Genomic DNA, 20,215 nt, shown 5'->3' with positions numbered 1-20,215 from the left:
CGGTGTGTTCCAAATGTGGTTGATTGATTATGACGCCACCGGATCTCGAACCTGGATATTGCACTGTGTGATGTGACGAAACCATCTCTGCTTGATAATTTAGTTCAAGTGAAGAACTTGGCAATCTCCACTATCAAATTTTGTCTGGGCAACTTGTAAAGGATGCAAAACAAAAGCTGGCAGCGCTGGAGGCGAAAATCAGCAAGGATGCCGACTCGAAGTCATCAAGAGTGAGTCGTCATCAAATTCAGAAGAAGAATGAAGCTGGACTGCTTTGAAACGAACTGTGTGGCATCTGTAAATAACTATCTCTCATGTGCTGCTTTGTTTTCCACTTTGCGAAGTGTTTTGGTTGCCATAGAATGCTTTGGACTGAACTGTAAAAATGCAACGAAGTTTTGCTTAGCGGAGGAAGTATTTGCTAAGCACTATATATAAACAGCTAGCACACATAAACATCAAAATTATCCTGCCATATATTTGCAACATCACAGTCTATCACAATTTACAACACCAACATCTAACACAATAATTTCACACTGTGTCCAGCAGTCTACAGCCACGATCCCTGTTCACACTTGGACGTCTATCACGTATGAACATTGCTTCACGTTTACGACAAGGCCGTCACAGTCGGGGCGGCTGGGGCGGCTGAGGCCGCCCCACTTTTTCAGCCGTTTTTTTTTAATTTTTTAGCACATTACAACAAAGCACAATGATCGCAGCTTAGCGCAAACGTGACAAATCTTTGTCCCCGATCGTGGTTTGTTGCAGAAAAGTCTTTCCTTGCAGTCACACTGAAATGGCACCAAATGCCTGGAAATGCTTGGCTTCAATTTTTGAATTTTTTTCCTGGGGGAGGGTAATGTTTGTCCCCGATCGTAGCGTCATCTTCGTTTGTTGCAGAATCAAAAAGACTTTCATTGTAGTTACCGTACACTGAAATGGCACCAAATACCCGGAAATGCTTGCAATCGGCTTCAATTTTTGAAATTTTTTCCCGGGGCAGGACCCCCGCACCCCCCTTCCATGGCCGCCCCACCTCCAAAGTCGGTGGGACGGGCCTGTACAACGATTCACAAGGGACGACTGTTTGGCGAGAATTGATGCGTTGGTGATGGGTGTAGATGTGATTGCTCGTTGTGGGTGGTGTTCTGCATAGTGTTCTCCCCATGGCGTCTCCAGCACTTGCGCTTTGGCCCCTCTGGAATGCTCCTCAAATCTCTTCCTTGCAGTTCGCTCGGTCTCGCAAACCTACTTCTCGGCGCAAAGTGCACATAACATCGAGTAGATAACATCCTGAGACAAACATTGACCGCTCTCCATACCAGCATCACATGCACGACATTCAACTGGTCGCCCCCTCCCTCTTCTCTTCTTATACACTTCCTTCGGGCATTCAGGACGGGGCAATGATGACGATACCAACATGTCCCTTAGTGACCGACCGGACTGGAACACCACACGCACATCCTTACTGAAAGACCTCACCGTACTACAAACATCACGTGCCAAACGATCATTGACGAAGGGCAGTTTGATTATGGATGTGAACGATTGTTGTCGTTGTCTGGTGGATGATGGTCTTGGTGAGTTTGCATAGTGCTTGGCTGCTTGAATAGCGTGTTATGAGTTGTCTCGTAGTAATGTCTCGATCTTCTTCTCTCCCCGCTCCCTCCCGCTGTCGGTTGACGCGTTGCTGTTTGCGTGCAGAAACTGCTCTTGAGCAACCGAACGCTTCACCACCAATGGCAATGAAGACTTGACACCACTATGACTGGGCTTAACAAACAACTCCCACTTCACAACACCACTCGCCACAGAGATAGACAAATCGAGGTAGCTGACTGTGTGTGAGACATTCTGCTGGGTGTGTTCCACTGTGAAGCGTATGTCTGGGTGTCTGCTGCTCAAGTACTGCACAAACTCCATCAACTTGACAAGACCATTACACCATAATACCAGACAATCATCGATGTAACGACGATACAAGCGAGGCTTCCACGGAAACATAGCCATCGCCTCCGACTCGAGCTTCGACATGAAAATGATTGCCATTGGTGGCGCGAGATGGTTGCCCATTGCCAGGCCTTTCCGCTGCCTGTGCTGGACACCGTCAAATTGGAAGTAGTTGGACGACTGACAGGAGCACCCGAACATCCGACAGTGACAGGTCAAACATATCTACTTCCTTCCAATGCAACTTCAAAAACTCCATGACGACATCAATGCTCTCGACAACTGGTATGTTGGAATACAATGAGGCAACATCCAGTGAGGCAATGATGCAATCATCGGGAAGAACACCAACATCACTCAACACGTCGATACACTCCTTTGTTGTTGTTGTTTGGCTTTATTTAGAGTGGAGTTCCAAAACAGGCCTAAACCTAATGACAATGATAGCTAAGTCGTGAGTAGTTACATGGGAGAATGGCTTTGGCGAGTGGTTGTGGTAGCTTGTGTTGGGTAATCTCTGCGACTTTCTTGCGTGTGTGTTTGTCAAGGTCTTCTACCTTCACATCACAGCGCTCATAACTATCCCGACACTCCAACAAGACATTCTCTTTCTGTGGATAACTGTCACGAGACATCACTACAAATCCCTTACTCTTGTCAGACGGCTTAACCACGATTCCTTCATTCCTCCGTAAGGTGGAGAGGGCCTCCTTCTCCCTTCTCGTTAGTTGATGTCCGTTAGTGGAGGTATTTGTAACAGATTCACTGTTACTACTAACACTAGGAATAGGATACACTTATCACCTGCTATTATCACGCTGCTGCTGTTAGGTGTTATGTCCATCATTGCTTGTTCATGTATATAAGAATGCATTATGGCAAGGATCATTGCTTATTCCAAGAATGACTACTGAAGTTAGTTGGACTGTTACACTGGTAGCAAGAGGATGGTTTTTCTTTTCGTCGTGTTCGGGCTATGCGCAGTGGCCGCATTAGTCGCCTACGGTATATTCGAGATTCAGAAGCGTCTGAATCACCTTATCGCACTCGGTCAGTGCGATGGATCAGATCAAACGCCAAGACGTGCTCAAGCTCCCAGCGGAGAGAGGCCACGCATGCGCCATGTTAAGTCTCCGCCTGTGTTTCGTGGAGATACAAGAGAGTTCAAGGAGTGGGCCTTCGCCATCGAACTCGCCATGAAATCCCTGCAGCTGGACAACGCGGAGGAGCGCTTGAGCTACGCGGCGAGTTTTCTGGAGGGCAACGCTCGTCTTTGGTTTATCGCCTCTCAGGAGGCAAACACGCTGTTTGCCGACTGGCCAGACCTGAAGAGCAAGCTGGGAGAAGTGTACGGCCCGGTTTATGACAGGGAACAGGTGCGCATCGACTTATTCGCTCTTCATCAAGATGAGACTCTTGACGAATACATCAACAAATTTTCGCGGCTTAGCTTACAAGTTCCCGAGCTTGATGACCACTCCAGAGCTATCTTGTTCACGCGTGGGCTGGCTCAGGGCCTAAGCGGTGAGGTACTTAGGGAGCATCCGCAACATTTGGCCCAAGCCATACGAGCTGCGGTCTCAGCAGACCAGTCGATGCGGCTAGCCCAAGCAAGCTACGCCAAGGCAGTGCGCGCACCAGGGCATCAGAGGCGCCAGCCTGGACCCTGGTCAAGCCAACCAACACCATCCGGTGGGAGAGAAACCAGGGAGCCAGAGGGTCGTTCAAGGTTGTGTTTCACCTGCAGGAAACCCGGCCATATTGCCAGATTCTGTCCAGAAGGAGGGAGGAACGCCACAAGCAAGCCTTCTTTAAACGATGGACGCCAGTAAGGAAGGGAGTGCGACTACTGGCGAACACGAGAGCACCCAGGAATAGGCCACGAATCAAAGTTCAGAACAAATTCAGCCCCTTAGCAAATGAGGAACCATGCCTCGAGGAGACCGAAATTCAAGCCTCGCCTGTCAAGCATTCGTCACCTGATACTGTTGGCCGGCCCAATGAAGTAACCGCCAGCACAGGGAGCATTTCCGCCGACAACGAACACGACCTAATGCGCGTCCAGGGCAAGATAAATGGACGTCGCGTTACCATGCTACTGGATTCTGGGTCAACCCACGACTTCATTTCAACTGACTTTGTCAAGAAGCACAACATCTCCACAACAACCGGTAGCGACGTCCTGAACGTCACACTTGCTGATGGATCGGTCCGCTCACAGCCTATTACGAAAACGGACAGCTTGAAGACCGTAGTCGGCGACTTTAGCGAGCACCAACAGTTCCTAGTATTCCCTATGACGCGGTATGACGTGATCCTCGGCAAACCATGGCTGACCCGGACGAACCCACAGATCAATTTTCGTACCAATGAAATCAAGCTGGAGGGTGGATCCATCATCTGTCAACCGAGTGAAAGTGATGGCACGGACAAATCCAACCCACTGATCGAGACGTTCCTCATCTCAGGGAAGCAGGCTAGGCATGCAATGAGAGGTGGCGCAGAAGGAATCCTAGCGTATGTGACAGCAGATCCGGACGAGCCACAGACGGTGGATAGTCCGGGTAGGGAGGATCAGAAGGATTTCAAGGACCTGCTGAAGGAGTTCGGGGACGTCTTTCCCGATGAGCTTCCAAACAAGCTGCCACCCAGAAGAGGCGCAGATCACGAGATAAAAACGGAAGAAGGAGCTAAACCGCCATCTCGTGCAGCATATCGTTTACCAAAACCAGAGATGGATGAGCTTCAAGCTCAGCTCACCGAGCTGCTCCGTAGAGGATTCATCCAGCCCAGCAAATCCCCATACGGAGCCCCTGTGTTCTTCGTAAAGAAAGCGGATGGAACACTTCGAATGGTATGCGACTGGCGTGAGCTAAACCGCATAACCATTAAGAACAAGGCATGCCTACCGAATATTGACGACCTCTTTGATACCGTCCAAGGCAGTGCGTATTTCACCAAGCTAGATCTGAGGTCCGGTTACAATCAGATTCGAATAGAAGAAACAGATATTCCGAAGACAGCAATAAATACCCCATTCGGTCACTTTCAGTTCACAGTGATGGGTTTCGGCCTAACAAATGCCCCGGCAACATTCCAAACCTTGATGAACAGTGTCCTCCAGCCATATCTGCGTAAATTCGTTGTGGTGTTTCTAGACGATATCCTCATATTCAGCAAATCATGGGAGGAGCACCTCGATCATGTCAGAACCATCTTAAACACCCTCAGGAGGAATGAGCTATATTGCAAACCGTCTAAATTCGGCCGGACAGACGTTCTGTTTCTTGGGCACCGGATAGACGGCCAATGCATTTCTCCAGATCCAGAGAAGATCAAGGCCGTGCATAACTGGCCTGTCTCGACGACGGTCACGCACGTAAGACAGTTTCTGGGATTCGCTAATTACTTTCGAAGGTTCATTAACCATTTCTCGGCCATCTCCAAACCCCTGGAGGAACTGACAGGGAAACATGTGCGCTTCGAGTGGAATCAGACTCGACAGGAGGCATTTGAGCGATTGAAGTCTGCTCTGCTGGATGCACCAGTGTTGCGACTAGCAAACGTCAGTCAGGATTTCCGCGTTGAGACTGACGCAAGTGACTTTGCTGTGGCAGGAGTCTTAGTGCAGCAAGCAGAGGACCAGTCCTGGCATCCTGTGGCTTACGTGAGCCGAAAGCTGTCTTCTGCCGAACGGAATTACACGGCCGCCGAGCGAGAAACTTTGGCTGTAGTGTACGCCCTGCAGTGCTGGCGAGTCTACCTATTTCGCCACTTTCAACTCTACACCGACAACATGGGAGTTGTCTACCTCAGGACCAAACCAAACTTAACCAAGAGAGAGGCTCGATGGATTGAATTCCTGGCCGACTATGACTACACGGTACATCACAAGCCAGGGAAGTGTAACATAGCAGACCCGTTGTCACGTCGACCAGACTTGGAACTGAATGGAATCGAGTTCTCTCTGGATGTGAATCAAGGAATTGCGAATCAGATCTCAGCAGGGTATGATAGTGACCCAGAGCTTTCGCCAGTAATCAAGCGCTTGATGGCTTGCAGCGAAGACGCCATGCATGAGCGATACGTCTGGAGCAGTGTGGACCGGCGGCTGTACCTAGTAACATCGGGCGATGCTCGCCTCTGCATTCCTCGCGGTCCGGTACGGCTGCAACTGCTCAAACAGAATCATGATTGCCTGACGGCCGGCCATCCGGGGAGAGACAGGACCTACCTGAAGCTGAGCAGATACTTCTATTGGCCAGGCATGAGAAGTACTGTGAAGGACTTCGTTAAATCTTGCGACCGGTGCCAACGCGTAAAGGGTAGCCAGACCAAGGCAGGACTGTTGCAGTCCCTTCCAGTCCCCGAGCAGCCCTGGACAGACATCAGCATGGATTTCATCATGGCACTGCCGCTGACCTGCCGAGGACATAGCGCCATTCTAACCTTTGTGGACCGTCTGACGAAGTATGTGCACCTGATCCCGACGACTGTTCATGTTGACTCTAAGGAGGCAGCCCGATTGTACGTGGATCATGTGTTTGCTGCCCATGGCTTGAGCAAAACGATAGTTTGTGATCGAGATCCGCGATTCACGTCGGCGTTCTTCAAGGAGGTTTTCAGTATTCTTGGCATGGAGCTAAAAATGAGCACGGCCAACCACCCGCAGACCGATGGCATGACTGAGCGTGTGAACCGTGTCATTGAGGATACGCTAAGAGCTTTCGTCAACCATAGGCAAAACAATTGGGATGAACTCCTATCGCTATGTGAGTTTGCGATCAACAATGCCGATCAAGCGTCAACAGGTAACACGCCATTTTTCCTCAACCATGGATGCCATCCAGTTACTCCCTCGAGCTTATTGACGAAGCAGAAAGCTGGAGCTGGCATGGACACGAATGGTCCGCTGTCATGGCTGGATGGCCGCGTAGAGGCACTACGTGAGGCACAGGATGCCATCGTAGCGGCGCAGGCCCGACAATCATTGTATGCGGATCGAGGACGGGTGGAGGACGCCCTGAAGGAGGGGGATGAGGTGTTGGTCTTCAGGGACTTCCTGCTGACGCCCGAGGAACGAGACAGGCCTTCACACAAATTAAGGCTCAAGTGGTATGGGCCGTTCAAGGTGCAGAAGAAAGTGGCCCCGAATGCGTACAGATTAGCTCTTCCAAGAATCATTCGGGCCCATCCAGTGTTCAATATTGCTGCCCTCAAGCTGTACCATGGCAATGAGATACCGGGCCGTACTCAGCCGGCACCTCCACCCCTAACCGATGCGGATGGCCATACGCGGTACATTGTCGAAAAGGTGTTGTCGCACAAGAAGAGAGGACGGCGCACGCAGTACCTAGTGAAATGGAAGGGCTACCGAGATGCCACCTGGGAGCCGGAGGAATACTTGATGGATGAAGCAGGAAACGCTATTATTCCGCTGAAAACCTACCTGGACCGTTTTTCATAAAATTGCTATTTAATTGGCAGCCACAGTTGTATTGCTAGTTTCTACGTGTTGCAATAGAAATGTAGCATTCTGCATGATTAGGATAGTGCTTCCCTGCCAGCCAGGCGTTATTTGCAGAGGACATGCACTGGATCTTGAGTTCATCAGTGTTGTTTTCAGCTACCATGCATTCCACATATCCATGCATGATCATTAGTTACCATAACTGTTCCTTCGAATTGGTACTGTTCTGACAGTTGAGAGGGGGGAATGGTGTAACAGATTCACTGTTACTACTAACACTAGGAATAGGATACACTTATCACCTGCTATTATCACGCTGCTGCTGTTAGGTGTTATGTCCATCATTGCTTGTTCATGTATATAAGAATGCATTATGGCAAGGATCATTGCTTATTCCAAGAATGACTACTGAAGTTAGTTGGACTGTTACAGTATTGATGTCGGCCTCTCTTGTACAGTCTCATGATGTTTCTCTTCAGTCTCCCTAATCCGTTTTCCTTCTCAACACCCATGAGTGGCGCTTGCTTGGTCGTGGTTGCAAGCAGTCTCGTGTCATTGTCTAGATGTAGCACGGGCCTCCCCGTATCCGTCTGATGAGAAGCTGCTTGCGTCAGGGTTTTTCTCCGCCTCTTCTTTCCACCTAAGACCAAACGCCAGTGTCTCCACCCCCACCTCCGCCTGCTGTACTGTTTACTTCGTCATGCGTCTGCCAGGAATAAACTTTGGTCCGAGCTCCATCACCTTTCTCGCTACCTCTAGCACCTCGCTCTCTACCACTTCCTCAATCACAGCTCTCCTTTTCCGCTTCTGGGCATCCATAGCTGGGGCCTGCTCTGCCAATGCCTCCCTACTCCTCACCAAACAGTCCAACTTCCTTCTCAGTCGCCCCGTCTCGTCCTCCCGTACACACTCGCTCATTTGACTGCAATGGCCTGTCACCCATGTCGCTCTGCCTGGCAACATCCTCCTATGGACTTCCAATCGCAGAGATGCGTGTCGTGTCGTTGAGTCGTCTTATGCAGGTGAACTTGTCCTTTATGATTTGATTCAGTACTAGTTGTTGGAAACGGGTCTCTTCTTTGGCCACGGCGGCTCCAAAAAGATGCGTAGCCTTCGAACAGTTCCGAATACATCCAGGAATAACACCATTATGTCGACAGGCTGTAAGGCATTTGATGGATCACCTACTCATAGACAACGACACACTACATTTCACCAATTCCCAGGGGGGGGGGGGGGGGAGTGTGATCTGGACCAACAGGATAAGCTTGTCTAAGCACTCGTAGATTCCGTTGCAGCCATTCACACATTACAGTAATGTGTGAGTGGCTGCTGTAATGTGTGAGTGGCTGCAATGGAGTCTACGAGTGCTTAGACAAGTTTAACGTATAATTATACTAAAAGTATTCTCAAACACTCCATTAGAGCCAACTCTGACTACGTTCCATTTTGCCTTTTTGCTGATCATTTATGTCGACGTTCACCCATGATTTCGGCCGTTAGTTTTACCATATTGGAAGGTGCCAAGAGCTCCAAAATTTTGGCGCATAGATCACTCATTTAGTGGACATTTCAAAGCCATTAAAAACTCATTTTCGCCAAATATCACCTAACCCTGGTTTTTACTGCCCATGCCTCATATGAATTAGGGAATTAGAGGCCACATGCCTTGTACTGCTCTTTTCTCTCTGAACCACAACACTTGAAAAAAGAAAGAACTAATCATTAGTCACAAACGCGGGACTCGAACCAAGTACCTTGCTATTCGGGAGCAATTCTCTAACCAACTGAGCTACAGTATGACTCTTGTCCAAAGTGATGGCAAATCTATCCTTCTTTGGTCAATCAATATCTGGCTTGCATCATACTGGATATATGGCATAGGAAAAAGCTGAATTTTCTCATGAATATCCACCATCTTCATCACATCACCAATAATCACTTGTACTCCCAAACCAATAGTATCCCTATTACCTATATTTGCAGAGAAAGTCGACTTCTATGGTTTGGCCATCTGGCACGGAGCTCTCCTTCTCACCACCGCCTCTATCAGTTCACGCCTGGCGCCTAGTCGATGCATGGTTGGTGGTAACCAACATAGCAGGCTGGTACATCAAGTAGCGCATGGCACATAAAAGATGATCAGAACTTTGCAGCCTAGAGAACATGTGTGGGCAGGCGTGTGTTTACCGCCATATTGCCAGGTGTGTCTTTACTACCATATTTATCAACCATAAGTACAGCTGCTGTGGTGTCTTAAACTTCATGCTCCCGAGTCAAGCTCCGTATGAAGACATCCAAGAAGAAGATTGCCTGATGAGTCCAGCGGGGACGAAACGTACGTCGCAATCGAGCTATGTCGTTGCTGTGTCATCTTTTATGTGCCATGCGCTACTTGATGTACCAGCCTGCTATGTTGGATACCGCCAACCATGCATTGACGAGACGCCAGGCGCGAACTGCTGGTGGTGGTGGTGAGAAGGAGAGCTCTGTGCCAGAACTTTGCAGCCTGGAGAGTGTGTGTGGGCAGGCGTGTGTTTACCGCCATATTGCCAGGTGTGTCTTTACCACCATATTTATCAACCATAAGTACAGCTGCAGTGGTGTCTTCAACTACAGTATCCGAGTTACATTAGAATATTTCGGTCTATAGTAAATGTTTAGTGTGCTCTGTCATTTTTTAGTGTGCCCTGGCTCATCAGAAAACTTACCGTCAAGGTACTGTTTAACTGTCCAGTCCACTTCTAGTCCGTGATAAGGGTGATGTTCGCTTATTTCGTATTTCCTTCTTAGTTTTTCAATGAAGTCTCTGACATTCAATAAGCTGCATAGTCGATGATCCAGGTGTAGATTATTTCGCCTCAGATTTCTGTAGAGAATATCATGGTACAGGCATACAGGCATATGACGAAACATGTTGGAGGGTTCAACCAAGGTCAAACGCAAGCATCAATCTGTGTTCATGACGTGTACAAACTTATCCTGAATGGAACATAACTTACCCTGAATATACTCATGCAAACAAAGTATTATGAAAGCATGTCTGAAAGCCAGAACAATTGTGCAAGTCGATCTCTCCAATTTTGCTCAAATTCCGCAAGTAGGTTTGCTTTGTGGTATGCATGGACTGTGTAAAGCCCTTGAAAAAGTTTCTAAGGCTTTGTTTACATGAGAAATTTGAACCCAGGTTGAAAGTCTGTACGATAGACAAAAGAGGTGAGCGTTTACATGAAGACAGTTGACCCGGGTCAAATACTGATATGCCGCCAAAAGTCCACTTCTACAGTCCTGTATGGTCACGTGAATCCGTTCCCGCGAAATTTGCATCTGCAGTGCCGTTCAAACCTGGCGCGAGATACACACAGAAGTACGTTTTTTTTTCAACCCGGGTCAAGCGCAATGCGTCATGTAAACGCGCCATTCATTCTGTGTACATGGCGGGTTGAAATCTGACCCGGGTCGAACTCAACCCGGGTTGAAACGCTTCATGTAAACACAGCCTTAAGAAACCTTGATACTGGCATACCCCTGAACAAATTGTCGAAAATCGCATGATTTACGGATCTACAAACAAACCACGCAACTCCGTACACGGAGAAGCTACGAGAGAAACTCCACCTGACCAACATTACCTCACCTAAGAAGAGTTCCTGGGGTACCACCACTTGGATACGCCAGCATCCCAGAAAAAAGGGTCACCATCCCCTGACGCCACAATTGATCGTTTTTGAAAATAGTAAAATTACAAGCGATGATAAAACAGCAAGCCACGTCCTCAATTAGCAACCAAAGTACACGGGCAGATAGTAGAACACCTTTTCTAGCACTGAGCACATGTTCCCCATCATCCTTTTTGGGTTCTCTGGAAATAAACAATTTTGAATTTTTCCACTCGACAATGCTGAAATACATCCAAACTCATACCATATGACAAGGAAATGCAGCGGTGATCACTTGTTACTCAAAACGACAAGCTTCTCCTTGCGCTACCAACATTTTGTTGGTGCACCAGTTGATGCAAAATGACTGATGTTTTGAGGGTTTGCTCTTTGTTTTGGTATTCCCTAGTTGCCTTGATTCTTTTATTTTATTTTCTGATTTGTGCCTTGTGCAATGGCAAATTTCCTGCCTTCGTGGTGCCCGTGCGTCGTACGTCAGGAGGCATGCCGGTGGCGGCGCTCATAGCTTCGTCATAGAGTGCCGGGCCCGGGCTCATCTTTTGACCTGACTGTGACCATCAATGTTCTTTTCACATGGACTGATTTTATTTATTAATTCACTATTCAAACCGGATCCATTTTTGTTATTTTTGTTTTTTTGTTTTACTGTTTGTTGAACGTTTTGCTTTGATTTACTGTGGAAACGTGCTGACTGTGTTTTATCCATGTAAGGGTGGGGTCTATTTGATCGCGGCTTTTTAGTGGTTTCTATGATGATTTACTGTGCCTCATACTCACTCGTACGCGGGCAATACCGGCTTGATACATCATGTCGGACCTCACGGCTGACGCCGTTCGGTCATGTATCATCAGCCGGTATTGCCCTTGCACTCGCTTGTACTCGTGCAGTAAATCATACATTTTTTTAGTTGTCAGAAACCTCTTTTACGGGCGAACAAAACAAGACATAGATACGTCCTATAAAATAAAATATAGTAAATTATCGTGTCCGTTGCCGAAGGGAACTCACGACGGCCGCTAACACCCGGTAAACCAGGGTTTCTTCCTATAAACACAGCTAAAACAGGTTAGGTATGCTATTCCGTGATAAATCTATAATTCCCTCATAATCGGTCAATATATGAAATATAGACCTCGTAAAAGACTTCCGGGGGACCTCGGTCTTTTACTCGTTCTATATTTCATATATTGACATCTTTAATCGTGCAATAATAGATACATGTTGGGGTACTAAAAAAGCTATTTCGGACTAGTTTTTCAGGCCCAAAACGAAGCTAGTTATAAATAAACACCTCTGTCTTGTGTTTATGGGACTATAAACACTTCCTTTAAGAACTTTGGCTGCGCCTCGGTATTTATAGCAGTGTATACATTCCCATATACTCACAGCTCTTTAAGATTGCTATTGCGGGCAAAGAGATTGGGAGGTAGAACTGAAAGTCTATTAGAATTCAACATCCTGCATGATCACAAGAGCAACATATATATATATATATATATATATATACTCAATCTGCGGACAGCATGCTGTTTCGTTCTTTTTGAACTCATCAGCGCAGCACAGAGGAAATGAGGCCGAACCTGATAGCAATGGAAATAAAAAATTCCAATCAGGCCCGAACGTACCTTGCCAGAGTGCTCAAACTGACAAGTCAGTGAGCTCTGCATCACGCAAACAGCAAAGGCACTACCCCACGCAAGAGTGCTCAACTGCTACAAGAGCAGGAGCGAAATACTCAATCTGCGGACAGCATGCTGTTTCGTTCTTTTTGAACTCATCAGCGCAGCACAGAGGAAATGAGGCCGAACCTGATAGCAATGGAAATAAAAATTTCCAATCAGGCCCGAACGTACCTTGCCAGAGTGCTCAAACTGACAAGTCAGTGAGCTCTGCATCACGCAAACAGCAAAGGCACTACCCCACGCAAGAGTGCTCAACTGCTACAAGAGCAGGAGCGAAATACTCAATCTGCGGACAGCATGCTGTTTCGTTCTTTGTGCATATATATATATATATGCACTTAGACACAAAGGATTTCCAAGTTTTTCAGTGTTGCTACTCTGAGTTTCGTGCAAGTGCACTCTTCAGGCAACTTTCTTTTCTCTCACATCAGTATCCCTTTACATACCAGAAAAGACGAAAAGGAGCACCCTAGGTGGGAATCACAGGTGGAGAAAAGAAGCACACTAGCCAGTCTAGGTGAGAATCACAGGTGAAGATAAGTGTGGCAAGTGTGGTGGTGTGAGCAATTGCGCAGGCCGGGTGGTGTTCATAAAGTGAAGTGTGACAATAGGATGCATGCACATTAGATAGCAGGAGTTCTGCATATGTGCACTAGATAGCAAGCGCAGTCTACAGTTCAGGTCACGCCTGATAGGAGGTACTTGGTGCTGTGGCGACATTTTGTGACCAGGCGGCATCTGGTGTTGAGGAGCGATGCCTTGTCACTCTTCATTATGGCGATTTTCTCCGATAGGCATAGGTTGCACCGTTTCGAGGTTCTTTTGTAGGCGCTGGATCTCTGCCTGATTCTCCACACTGATTCTCACCTGCCTCCTTCAGCGCCCATGCATGCTTTGACAAGTCTGTGCTGTGGGGCATTCCAGAACGATGACGTGTGGTTGTTGAACCGGAGCTTGAATGGGGTTTCAAAGATGCCGATGTACTTCTTCTGGCTGAGATTTGAGTCCACTGTAGCTTCGTATACTATTTCACTGGCGTTGCAATCCCCGTTGAGTGGGCAGTCTGCTTTGATACGGCAGTTGCATCTCTTCTCTTCCGGCTGTCTGAGGACTTTCGCGTTGTGGCCCTTAATTATCGAGGCTAGGTTGGGTGAACAGCTGTAGCTGACTTTGAGCGTGTTTTTGTTGAATATTTTTCTGCGGGCAGATCCTTCTGGGAAATGGCGCTTCACAAGTCTCAGGAATCCCGCGGCAAAATCAGTCTTCACGGACTGGCTGTACGGTGGGTTAAACCAAATGATGTTCCTCTTACAATTAATCTACGTGGAGACAATCATTTTAATATAGCCATGAATAGGATGAAGGCCGCAGACATCACGCAACTACGTTTAAAAATTGTTTGATATAGATGTGACTATGGGCTCCTTCAACGGGGCAGAGGTGTGCGAGCTCGTGGGATCATTCCTGCTGAATCAGTTAGCCAACCATTTCGAAAAGGACACGATAGGGTTATACCGAGACAACGGCCTCGCCCTATTGAAAAACGCAACCGGACCAGGTGCAGATCGAGCTCGCAAGGACATCTCTGCGCTGTTTAACACACACGGCCTCAAGATTACAGCCCAAACGAACCTGACCACAGTGGACTTTCTGGACGTGGCCCTAGACATACAGAGTGGCAAGTATAAGCCGTACCGCAAACCAGGCGACACGCCTTTGTACGTTAACAGCAGCAGCAACCACCCACCGGCATCCTGAAAAATATATCCCCAGCAGTGGCTCGATGATTGTCAGACATCTCCGCAGACAGCCAAGTATTTACAGAAGCTGCACCGCTTTACAGGACAGCACTGGCATCGAGCTTCTTACAAGACAACATAGCATACGTTGAAAAGAACACACCCAGAAGGAACAGAAAAAGAAAACGCAAAGTAATATGGTTCAACACGCCCTTTTCCAGCAACATGCTGACGGATGTGGGAGCCGCATTCCTACGACTTGTCAAGCGGCATTTCCCCAGAGGCTCGAGGCTGGTGAAAGTCTTCAATTTGAATACAGTGAAAATCAGTTATTCGTGTATGCCCAACGTGTCGGCATTCATCAGCGGCCATAACAAACGTATTCTGGAACAGCCAAAGCCTGACCTACCCTGTAACTGCCGTGTCAAGCCGAACTGCCCCCTTCATGGTGAGTGTCAGGCAACAAATGTCATTACCAAGCGGAAGTAACCAGAGAAGACAACGAAAATATCAAACACTACATCGGCTCGACGGAGCCAGCATTCAAGAACCATTTCAACAACCACATATCATCTATGCGCCATCCAAAGTACGAGAATGCCACCGAACTCTCGAAATACACATGGAAAATGAAAGAGAAAGGCAAACAGACATCCATCAGATGGTCCATCATGAAGAAATGCCGAGCCTACAGCAACATCAGGAAGAGATGCAACCTCTGCCTGGCAGAAAACCTGCAGGTCATCACCGCGGACAAGACAACGCTACTGAACAAGAGGAGTGAGCTTGTATCAAAATGCCGACACGCCAACAAATTCCTACTCAAAAGCCACAGTGCAGCAGTGACATAATCACAGGTGTGCAACATCCCCAATACACACATATGCACACACACACATACATGTACAATCATGTACACACATACACACCTGCGTGCAATTGCAAAACCAACATACAGTGTACTGTGGCACGATCTGAAGCGAGCACATACGCATGAGCCTAGAGCCAGTCCGCATCACCAATAACACTTTAACAGTTCTGAGGGATTACCGTCACACCCTGGCTGCTGTCTACAAATTCACACCTTCCATTTCTATATTCAATAGCAATCTACACTTTCTGCGCTAATACCCCGGTACTGTAATAGCTCCCTCACCTAGGCAACCATCCACACGGCCATCATGGCAATATTTTCTGTGCTGAATCAACCGCCAACCAGCTATCGCTATTTCAAATTTGGATCGCTAGTCTATGCTTTATATTGGCCAAGTCCCACTGAGCATGTAGTAGTCGCCTGATGATTGCATTGAGCAAGAAACTCCGAGTTGCGACAAACCTGTAAAACTCTTGTTTGACATGTATTAATATAGCTATGAACAGGATGAAGGCCGCAGACATCACGCAACTACATTACTTGCTCGACATGTATTTACTGTGTATTTTATAACAAAAATATTATTGAAAACCCAGAATCGATTTTCTTGTTCCTATCATCAGTGGGAAAAATACGGAACTAAGGATACAACCAAAGAAACTGAAGTTAAGTACTGTAAATAGAAATGTGTTAGAAATAACAACAAAATACAAGTGCAATAAAACCACGAGAGGAAACGCAAAAAGGTAACAAGATTACGTAACCAAAGGCGAGAAGGCGCTAAACGAAGTGTCAACCTACGAATACAACTTCAGTGCAACAACGTGCTCCTTCTGCTTACACAAACCAGGCTTATGAATACGTATAAAAACTGCCTCAAGGACTTTCAACTGTTGGACATAACGCGCACGACACAGTACAGAAAAATGAGAGTCATCATACACACTAAGACAGTCTTAGTGTGTATGATGACTCTCATTTTTCTGTACTGTGTCGTGCGCGTTATGTCCAACAGTTGAAAGTCCTTGAGGCAGTTTGTATACGTATTCATAAGCCTGGTTTGTGTAAGCAGAAGGAGCACGTTGTTGCACTGAAGTTGTATTCGTAGGTTGACAATTCGTTTAGCGCCTTCTCGCCTTTGGTTACGTAATCTTGTTACCTTTTTGCGTTTCCTCTAGTGGTTTTATTGCACTTGTATTTTGTTGTTATTTCTAAAACATTTCTATTTACAGTACTTAACTTCAGTTTCTTTGGTTGTATCCTTAGTTCCGTATTTTTCCCACTGATGATAGGAACAAGAAAATCGATTCTGGGTTTTCAATAATATTTTTGTTATAAAATTCACAGTAAATACATGTCGAACAAGTAACGTAGTTGCGTGATGTCTGCGGCCTTCATCCTATTCATAGCTATATTAAAATTATTATCTCCACGTAGATTATTTGACATGTATTACTGTGTATTTCATGGCCAGCAATCGAGGACATCTGAGAGTTGTAATTTTTGTACTCCTCCAAGGTGTGATTTTTGGCGTGCTGGGCCAAGCACAAGGAAGCCATCTGCAAAAAACTGCAGTAAATGGTTGTTGTTTGATCCTTTGGTGTAATCCTTGTTTGTAGTCGAAGCTAGTTGCTGTTTGGAGCAGAAACGCTGAAATTGACTATTTTCTGCATGTACTCATGTACTCAGGCATGCAGTCTCACTCGTATTTTAGCTCTTTTTCTGGAATGGATGCTGCTCTGCGCCCCTTGGTGAACATTTCCTGCGCTCGTGGAGCAGCTGAAAAGGACCACTGGTATGTCTGGTTCCTGGTTTGAAAGTGGAGAGTCGACTTTTGTGCCTTGAAAAAGGAGTAGAGAGCGATAAAGGTACGTCTGTGGCTTATTTTTGAGTGCTCCTCGTGCAATTTTGATCGTGATAGAAATTCTCAGACCAAAGTCAGACCAAAGTCAGCGCGATGATGGCCGTACAGTTTTCTTGTTGATTTGTTTAGTTGTTTCATCTCGTATCTATGTCAGTATCGTGATGGTGAAGTGGAGAGGGTGATTTTCTTCCTCTAGGCTTCGTTCGGCCGACTTTGTTTCGTCCTCGTTGAAAAGTGATCCGGAAAAAAAGGTCGATTCGCAAAATTATGTTGATTATGAATGTGCGTGATGACATGTTGTTGCTGGCTATGTTATAACAAAAATATCATTGAAAACCCAGAATCGATTTCTCGTTCCTATCATCAGTGGGAAAAAACGGAACTAAGGATACAACCAAAGAAACTGAAGTTAAGCACTGTAAATAGAAAGGTGTTAGAAATAACATCAAGATACAAGTGCAATAAAACCACTAGAGGAAACGCAAAAAGGTAACACGATCACGTAACCTGTCAACCTACGAATACAACTTCAGTGCAACAACGTGCTCTTTCTGCTTACACAAAACAGGCTCATGAATACGTACACAAACTGCCTCAAGGACTTTTAACTGTTGGACATAATGCACACGACATAGTACAGAAAAATGAGAGTCATCATACACACCAAGACAGTCAGGACGAGATAACAAGTGTAGATACACAGCTGACTTCTTACGATCAACACATTCATCCGCCTCACCTCGCTCCTTCCCACCCGACTCCTCCTCGTCCATCTCATCGTCCTCTTCCTCGTTCCGCTCGTCATCCTCACGATCATCATCACTACCATCATCCGCCTCGTCCCCTGTCTCTTCACCAACCGTTTCGTCATCCAATTCCTCTTCCATGCTCTGATCATCCGTCTCATCCTACGTTTCTGAACAGACCACTTGTCTCCCATTTGCTAGCTGCTCGTCCCGTGCGCGGAGTTGTTCCTCCAGATCCGCTTCACTCACTGGCTCATGATACTGCTCGACCCTCCTCCTCTGTCCACAACGGGCGGTCCTTGGCTGTTTCTGGCATAAATCTCTATGGAGTAGTTTGCTGTTGCCCTCCGAGGTCTCTGGATTAATTTGGGCGCCGTGGCAATTCGTGTGAGAGTTGGTGATACCAGCGCGAGTGTAGGTTGGTCCACCCCAGCCCCCGCCACAAGAAGAGCCGGTGGCGGTTCTGGTGGTGGCAAGGGCAACGGCGGTGCTGCTGGAGTTGGCAAATTGGGCAGCCTAGCTCTCCCACACAGCACTGGATTTTGTGTTGGCACAGGGGGTGGGTTCTTGCGCGGTCGGCCACGCTTCGGCCGCTTGGATTTAGCAGCATCCGGCAGAATATGCAGTGGTACATGCTGTTTGATATGTGCGGTCAGGTGTTGAAGGGTCCTACCAACATACCGGCTACCACAATTCCGGCACTCAAATTGGTAAACCAAATGGCTCAAAAGATGGGATGGTAGGACGTCCTTCCTCACCATGAACGCACGTATCGTCGTGAATACAGGAATGAAGTGTGCTGCGGAGTATGTTTTCATTACTAGCGTCTTGACTGCCCGGCACATGGTCAGCGATGTGTTTCCTTTCTAAGGCAAACAAAGATAAATTGGGCATCGAGCAGGACCAATTCTCACTTCTTTCGATTTCTATGCTGTTTTCATTAGTTTGTTGAGTACATCTTCAGGGTATCCGTTCTTTAGAAATACAGACTTTAAGAATTGTAACTCCTCGCTGAGTTTACTCGGCGAGCGAATGCGCCGTGCCCTGTCAACTAGGTTACGCACCAAATTCACTTTGTACTGGTAGGATCAGTACGAATCATACACAATATACTGCCCGGTGAACGTGGGCTTTCTGTATACGGAGGTAATGACATCGTCAATCGATTTCTCAACCAATACGTCAAGAAACGAGAGTTTGTTGTCGTGCTCGTGCTCGCAAAAGTAGTACAGAATGTGCCCAAATGCTACGACAGGTCTGCCAATTGAAGCTTAAATTCTTTGTTTCTTCAGTGGTTCAAGGTCTTTCGGTAATGGCCACTCGGTGCTACATTTTACTGGCGATCATGAAACTACTTCTACGCCTTTTATTGCAGTCTAGTAAGTGGCGGTGTCGAAATTATGCGTGCAAACAGTGATAAAGTCACGCGAACTTGTCTTTATATCCTTCGTATTTTTTCATCTATTTCAATCGTATTTGTCTCAAAAGTTGTACAACAGTCAAGCAGATCATCCGAGAAGGACAGGTTGGCATGCTGACTTAATTTGCCACCTTGAAACGACTACAAGAATGGCGAACGGACCTCATCTTTAGCATCAATTTAGGAAAATGTAGGATGAGTCTTGGTTTGAAATGTTGACAAAGTCTGGCTCCCGGCACCGGCGATCACCTGCGCGAACGGTTCACAAACCACTTTCGGTCAAATTTGTACGGGATCGGCGCTGGGGCAGATCGAAAGAGCTGGGCACTGTCCAACTTTGCCGGCGGTCCTTTGCGACATTTTACCGTATGATTTTGTTACGACTGCACTGGTTCGCATAAGCGCAATGCGCCGGGAGAGTTTGCAAGAAGCCCACCGCCGGTGACTCCCGGCGCGTACCGGCGATATGTGAACCAATCCTAATGAAAGTCCCTACATACGACGGAAGGAAGCCCCTGCAGCGTTGTGCTTGTGGGATTGTAAACACTGTCTTTAAGAACTTTGGTTGTGCCTCGGTTTTTATAGCAGTGTATATATTCCCATGAACACTACGACATCGGTGTGTACCCTGTACAGATGTAAACCCTAAAAACATTGACAGGATGCAACTCACAGGAATTGAAGATTCCTATTGCGGACAAAGAGATTGGGAGGAAGAGTTGAAAGTTCATTATAACTCAATTTCCTGCATGATCACAGGAACAACAGGAACAACATATA

The 20,215-nt window shown here is 47.0% G+C and overlaps 1 long non-coding RNA gene across 1 annotated transcript; it reads right to left on the bottom strand.

The window, feature by feature from the left end:
* Positions 1-10,159: 10,159 nt before the first annotated feature.
* LOC135810921 (uncharacterized) lies at positions 10,160-20,180 on the bottom strand. The gene is made up of 3 exons (XR_010552461.1): positions 20,109-20,180; positions 12,497-12,568; positions 10,160-10,298 (listed from the first exon to the last, which is right to left on the bottom strand). It is a non-coding gene; the product is annotated as an uncharacterized LOC135810921 (long non-coding RNA).
* Positions 20,181-20,215: the final 35 nt, after the last annotated feature.

This window comes from Sycon ciliatum, chromosome 2, assembly GCF_964019385.1.
Source record: "Sycon ciliatum chromosome 2, ocSycCili1.1, whole genome shotgun sequence".
NCBI lineage: Eukaryota > Metazoa > Porifera > Calcarea > Leucosolenida > Sycettidae > Sycon > Sycon ciliatum.
Note: the sequence above shows the minus strand (reverse complement) of the source record. Positions and strands in the feature narration are given on the sequence as shown.